We start from the raw sequence: 7679 nt of genomic DNA, 5'->3' as shown, positions 1-7679 counted from the left end.
GTGGGAGGATTGCTCTCCACTCGGAGTAGTTTTTTTTAACTTAGGCGAGTACGGGATCGCAGCTAAGCCCCCGAGTGGAGGATTGCTCTCCACTTGGAGTAGTTTCTTTAACTTAGGCGAGTATGGGGTCGCAGCTAACCCCCCGAGTGGGAGGGTTGCTCTCCACTTGGAGTAGTTTTTTAACTTAGGCGAGTACGGGGTCACAGCTAACCCCCCGAGTGGGAGAGTTGCTCTTCACTCGAAGTAGTTTTTTTAACTTAGGTGAGTACGAGATTGCAGCTAAGCCCCCGAGTGGGAGGATTGCTCTCCACTCAGAGTAGTTTTTTTTAACTTAGGCGAGTACAGGGTCACAGCTAAGCCCCCGAGTGGGAGGGTTGCTCTCCACTCGGAATAGTTTTTTAACTTAGGCGAGTACGGGGTCACAGCTAAGCCGCCGAGTGGGAGGGTTGTTCTCCACTCGAAGTAGTTTTCTAACGTAGGCAAGTACGGGATCACAGCTAAGCCCCCGAGTGGGAGGATTGCTCGCCACTCGGAGTAGTTTTGTAACTTAGGCGAATCAGGTTCACAACTAAGCTCCTGAGTGAGAAGGTTTCTCTTCACTTGGAATGTTTTTGAAACTTAGGCGAATCAGGTTCGCGGCTAAGCCACCCACTGGGGGATTTGAACACATATGCTTGATGGGTAACAATCATTAAGATACTGCAAAAAATCTTGTCTTTGGTAAGAAAACTGAAGGATTCTTATTACAACTCGTCGATCTGAGTGTTTATAGGTATAAAAACGGCGGAGCAGATCCGTATTCCACGAGCACGGCTCATCTTCTTTCTTGGCTACTTTGTAGAGGTGATACGCTCCATTGTGGAGCACCTTGGTGATGATGAAGGGTCCTTCCCAAGTCGGAGCAAGTTTGTGAGGTTGTTTCTGGTGCACTTCGAGCACAAGGTCTCGTTCTTGGAATGCTGGACCTCTGACATTTCAGGCATGGAATCGACGCAGGTCTTGTTGATAAATGGTCGATCGGATCAAAGCCATCTCTTGTTCTTCCTCCATGAGATCAACCGCATATTGGCGTGCCTGCTCAGCTTCAGCTTCTGAGAAGAGTTCCACTTGGGGGGTAGTGTGCAGCAAGTCACTCGGAAGCACAACTTCAACACCATACACCATGAAGAAAGGAGTTTGGTCAGTCGACCAGTTGGGAGTTGTTCTCAGTTCCCATAGGACCGATGGCAATTGAGTCACCTAGGCTCCAGCAACATGCTTGAGATCGCGCATCAGTCGGGGTTTCAGCCCTTGAAGGATCAAACCATTCGCCCTTTCCGCCTGCCCATTCGACTCCGGGTGCGCAACAGATGCGTAGTCAACCCGAGTTCCTTGGGAAGCGCAAAAAACTTTGAACTCATCAGAATCAAAGTTGGAGTCGTTATCTGTGATAATGCTATGAGGGACTCCATATCTGAATATCAACTCTCTGATGAAACTGATGGCAGTGCTTGAATCAAGATTCTTGATAGGTTTAGCTTCAATCCATTTGGTGAATTTGTCGACTACCACAACCAAATGAGTGAAACCACTTCTGCCAGCCTTGAAAGGTCCGACCATGTCCAACCCCCAAACTGCAAACGACCAGACGAGTGGAATAGTCTTCAAAGCAGACGCAGGCTTGTGAGACATGTTTGATTAGAACTTGCAGCCTTCGCACTTGTCGACTATATTTTCGCCATCTCATTTGCATGCGGCCAGTAGAATCCAGCTCGGTATGCTTTGGCCACGATGGTCTGAGAGGACGCATGGTGACCACATGTCCCCGAATGGATCTCATTTAGGATCATTCGACCTTCTTCTGGGGAGATGCAATGCTGAGCAACTCCAGTAACACTTTCTCTGTAAGCTGTCCACCTATTACTGTGAAGGCTTTGGATCGACGGACGATTTGACGGGCCTCATCTTCATCCTCTGGGAGTTCCTTTATGAGCAAATACGTAATATACGTTACTGTCCAGTCGGGGGTGATTACCAAAACTTCCATGATCAGGTCGACTATAGCTGGGACTTCAATTTCAGTCGGATTGGTTTAACTGATCGGTTGTGGGGGCTCTTCCGTAAAGGGATCTTCCAAGAACACATTACCCGGGATAGGTTTCCGAGTGGAACCTATCTTCGCCAGATCGTGAGCAGCTTGATTCTTGATCTGAGGTATGTGGTGGAGCTCCAACCCTTCAAACATCTTCTCCAACTTTCTAACTGCGTTGCAATAACCAGTCATAGCTGGGCTCCTGATATCTGATTCCTTCATCACTTGATTAACCACCAAGTCTGAGTCGCCGTAGACCATCAGGCGACGGACGCCGAGTGATATAGCCATACGCAACCCATACAAAAGTGCCTCATACTCAGCTTCATTGTTTGAAGAATCAAAGTGAATCGGGAGGACATAGCTGTGCTTATCGCCTCTTGGGGATACCAGAACCACACTAGCACCAGCACCAGAGCCATTCAGCATCTTGGATCCATCAAAAGAACATAGTCCAATGTTCCGAGTGAATCTGAGTTGGTTGCTGCTGTTCAATCCACTCAGCGAGGAAATCTGCTATTGCTTGGGACTTGATTGCTTTCTTTGCTTCAAACTTGATATCCAACGGAAGGAGTTCAATCGCCCACTTTGCCACTTGACTAGTTGCATCCCTGTTGTTCAGAATTTCTGATAATGGAGCATCGCTGGCGACTGAAACCGAATGGTCTGAGAAATAGTGTGCAACTTTCTTCGTGGTCAGGTAAATTCCATAAACAAGCTTCTGATAATGCAGATATGTCTACTTGCACGGAGTCAAGACTTCAGAAATATAGTACACTGGGTGTTGAACTTTGTAGGCTTTGCCTTCTTCTCCCCGCTCGACCGTGAGCACTATGCTAACAACTTGTCCAGTGGCTACAATGTACAGCAGTAGAAGCTCTTTGCTGATTGGGGCAACAAGCACCGGCTGGATGGAAAGCAGGGCTTTGAGCTCTTCAAATGCTGCTTCGGCTTCAGGAGTCCACTCGAATTTGTCAGACTTCTTCATCAGTCGGTAAAGAGGCAATGCCTTTTCATAGATACGAGAGATGAATTGACTCAATGCGGCCAAACAACCAGTAAGCTTCTGAACGTCGTGCACACGCACAGGGCGTTTCATTCGGAGGATTGCTCCAAACTTTTCCGGGTTTGCGTCGATCCCATGCTCGGAAATGAGGAAACCGAGTAACTTTCCACCTGGAACTCCGAATGTGCATTTTGACGGGTTGAGCTTGATATCGTATCTTCTCAAGTTGGCAAAGGTTTCAGCGAGGTCAGTCAGTAGGTCAGAACCTTTACGTGACTTGACCATGATGTCATCCCTGTATTCTTCCACATTCCGACTTATTTGAGTGAGCAAGCACTTCTGAATCATGCGCATGAAAGTGGCGCCAACATTCTTAAGACCAAAAGGCATGGTAACATAGCAAAAACACATGAATGGGGTGATGAAGGCTGTTTTTATTTCGTCGGGTCCATACAGTCGGATCTGATGGTACCCGGAATATGCGTCCAAAAAGGACAAGTGCTCACACCCCACAATCGAGTCGACAATCTGGTTGATGCGGGGGAGAGGGAAATGATCTTTCGGGCATGCCCGATTGATATGCTTGAAATTGATGCACATACGAAGTGCATAATATTTCTTAGGGACCATAACAACATTGGCGAGCCACTCTGAGTGGTATATCTCGCGGATGAACTCAGCTGCCAGAAGCCGAGGCACTTCTTCACCAATTGCCTTCCTCTTCTCCACGGCGGACCGACGGAAATGCTCTTTGACAGGTCTCACTTTTGGGTCGACTCGCAAACGGTGCTCACCTAGTCCCCTGGGCACACCCGGCATGTCAGATGGTTTCCATGCAAAGATGTCCCAGTTCTCACGGAGGAACTGGATGAGCGCTTCTTCCTATTTGCTGTCGAGTGTCATTGAGATGTGGGTCGGATTAGCATTGGGATCGTTCGGGTGAACATGAACAAGTTTTGTCTCACCGAACGACAGAAATGTGGACTCTGAAGCAGGCTTCTTAGCTCACAACAAATCACTCAGATCTGCATTTTTCTGATACTCTTCCATTTCCACAGCTGCCATCTGCTCATCGGCGATCTTTGAGCCCTTATGGAGGCACTCTTCAGCCCTTTGCCGGTTCCCTGTGACCGTGATCATGCCCCTGGGGCCAGGCATTTTCAACTTGAGATACACGTAGCATGGTCGAGCCATAAAACGAGCACATGCAGTTCTACCCAGAATAGCATGATAAGCACTATGGAAATCCACCACCTCAAAAGTCAACTTTTCCTTACGGTAATTCTTTGAATCACTGAAAACCACATCGAGAGTGATCTGGCCGAGTGAATCGGCTTTCTTTCCTGGGATGACTCCATGGAATCTCATGTTGCTCTCACTGAGCTTGGACATCGGAATGCCCATCCCTCGGAGAGTCTCAGCGTACAGAATGTTCAAACTACTGCTGATACGTATCCAACGTATCTATAATTTTTGATTGCTCCATGCTATATTATCTACTATTTTGGATGTTTATGGGCTTTATTATACACTTCTATATCATTTTTGGGACTAACCTATTAACCCAGAGCCCAGTGCCAGTTTCTGTTTTTACCTTGTTTTAGAATATCACAGAAAAGGAAAACCAAACGGAGTCTAATTGACCTGAAACTTCACGGAACTTACTTTTGGATCAAAAGAAGCCCAGAAGACTTGGAGTGCACGTCAGGGGATCTACGAGGAGGCCACGAGGCAGGGGGCGCGCCCACCCCCTGGGTGCGCCCTCCACCCTCGTGGGCCCCTCGTGGCCCCCCTGACGTACTTCTTCCGCCTATATATCTCCATATACCCTAAAAACATCAGGGAGCACAATAGATCGGGAGTTCCGCCGCTAGAAGCCTCCGTAGCCACCTAAAGCCAATCTAGACCCGTTCCGACACCCTGCCGGAGGGGGCAATCCCTCCCCGGTGGCCATCTTCATCATCCCGGTGCTCTCATGACGAGGAGGGAGTAGTTCCCCCTCGGGGCTGAGGGTATGCACCAGTAGCTATGTGTTTGATCTCTCTCTCTCTCTCTCTCTCGTGTTCTTGATTTGGCACGATCTTGATGTATCGCGAGCTTTGCTATTATAGTTGGATCTTATGTTTCTCCTCCCCCCTCTACTCTCTTGTAATGGATTGAGTTTCCCCTTTGAAGTTATCTTATCTGATCGAGTCTTGAAAGATTTGAGAACACTTGATGTATGTCTTGCCGTGCGTATCTGTGGTGACAATGGGATATCACGTGATCCACTTGATGTATGTTTTGGTGACCAACTTGCAGGTTCCGCCGATGAACCTATGCATAGGGGTTGGCACACGTTCTCGTCGTGATTCTCCGGTAGAAACTTTGGGGCACTCTTTGAGGTTCTATGTGTTGGTTGAATAGATGAATCTGAGATTGTGTGATGCATATCGTATAATCATACCCACAGATACTTGATGTGACATTGGAGTATCTAGGTGACATTAGGGTTTTGGTTGATTTGTGTCTTAAGGTGTTATTCTAGTACGAACTCTAGGGCCGTTTGTGACACTTATAGGAATAGCCCAATGGATTGATTGGAAAGAATAACTTTGAGGTGATTTCGTACCCTACCATAATCTCTTCGTTTGTTCTCCGTATTAGTGACTTTGGAGTGACTCTTTGTTGTATGTTGAGGGATAGTTATGTGATCCAATTATGCTATTATTGTTGAGAGGACTTGCACTAGTGAAAGTATGAACCCTAGGACTTGTTTCAACGCACTGCAATACCATTTACGCTCACTTTTATCATTAGTTACCTTGCTTTTTTTTATAATTTCAGATTACAAATACCTTTATCTACTATCCATATACCACTTGTATCACTATCTCTTCGCCGAACTAGTGCACCTTTACAATTTACCATTGTATTGGGTGTGTTGGGGACACAAGAGACTCTTTGTTATTTGGTTGCAGGGTTGCTTGAGAGAGACCATCTTCATCCTACGCCTCCTACGGATTGATAAACCTTAGGTCATCCACTTGAGGGAAATTTGCTACTGTCCTACAAATCTCTGCATTTGGAGGCCCAACAATGTCTACAAGAAGAAGGTTGTGTAGTAGACATCAAGCTCTTTTCTGGCGCCGTTGCCAGGGAGGTCAGTGCTTGAAGGTATATCTTTAGATCTTGCAATCGAGTCTTTTAGTTTCTTATTTTATCACTAGTTTAGTTTATAAAAGAAAATTACAAAAAATGGAATTAAGTTTGTCTCATACGCTTCACCTTTTTAATATCTTTTGTGAGTATGATGGAAAGGATAATTGTGCTCAAGTGCTAGAAGAAGAAATCTATAAAATGTTTGTCACTAAATATTTGAATGATGAGCATGATTGCAATGTTGTTAGTATGAATTATTTTAATATCCATGATACTAATGATGATTGCACTAGTTATGATGTCTCCTATAAACATGTCAATTTTTGTGGAGTACATTGGGTTTGTAAGTACACACCAAATAGGGAAGATAGATATTGCAAGAGGCATAAGTACTTAGAAACTAAATTGTTGCAAGAAAGGCTAGATGAATGTGCTGAAAATTTAAATTATCTTGGCCATACTTGTGAGCTTTGCAATGAACATGATCATTTCAATACCCAATGCAAATTGTTTCATGATCCTATCGTGTCCAAAAATTGTGATGACTTGATTTCCCTTGCACATCATAATGAACTTAGTTTTCTCTTGGGTTATGAGGAAATGAAACGTATAACTAAGGATATTCCAAAATTTGCCCTTGATTGAGTTCTTCATTTTGATCTAGAGGAAATTTATATGTATTGTGCGGTGAATTGTATTGAAAATCCTTATATTGCCAACTACATAAAGAAAAGAAAACAAATAGAAGATGAAGATAATACTAATGAAAGGGAAGAGACTTCCCAATACCCTTCTTTTATTTCTTATGATGAATCAGGTAACGAGGAGGAGCCTCCTATTCAACCAATCTCATTAATAAGGAGCTCCAAAAAGAGGATTGAACCCACACATGATGTGGTGAAGAAGAAGAAAAGAAAAAGGAAGAGAGGTAAAAAGATATCTCTCCCAAATAATTCTGTTCCTATTACTATTGTGCCTCATGATAATATAATTGTGGAAAATAATGATACTTCTTTTGATCTTGAAAATCTTTTTGGCACTTGCTTGGAAGAATATGATAATTGCTATACTATTGGTGCTATCCATACTATTAATGATGAGAGTGATTATGCTTATGATATGAAAAGGCCCAAGCTTGGGGATGCTATGTTTGATGAAGATGATATTTTTAGTCTCCCAAGTTTTTATATGCAAATTTATAATGATGATAGCATGCCTCCTACTTATGATGATTATTGTGATGATACTTATTCTATAAAAAGTAGCGACTATATTTATAAAACTTGTCATGATTATGGTTACCCCTTTTCTGAACATTACTCTTTTAATGTGGAAACAATTTATAGTATTCAAGTCTCTTATGATCCCTGTTCAAGAATTCATCCGATTAACCAGTTAACTTGCCGACTAATCCCTACTCATAGGGTCCCCGAGTAGCCGATTACCCTATAAATCATCCGA

Source organism: Triticum urartu, chromosome 1A, assembly GCF_056163025.1.
Source record: "Triticum urartu cultivar PI428250 chromosome 1A, HENAU_Tu73, whole genome shotgun sequence".
NCBI classification, from domain to species: domain Eukaryota; kingdom Viridiplantae; phylum Streptophyta; class Magnoliopsida; order Poales; family Poaceae; genus Triticum; species Triticum urartu.
This window is presented reverse-complemented; position numbering follows the sequence as displayed.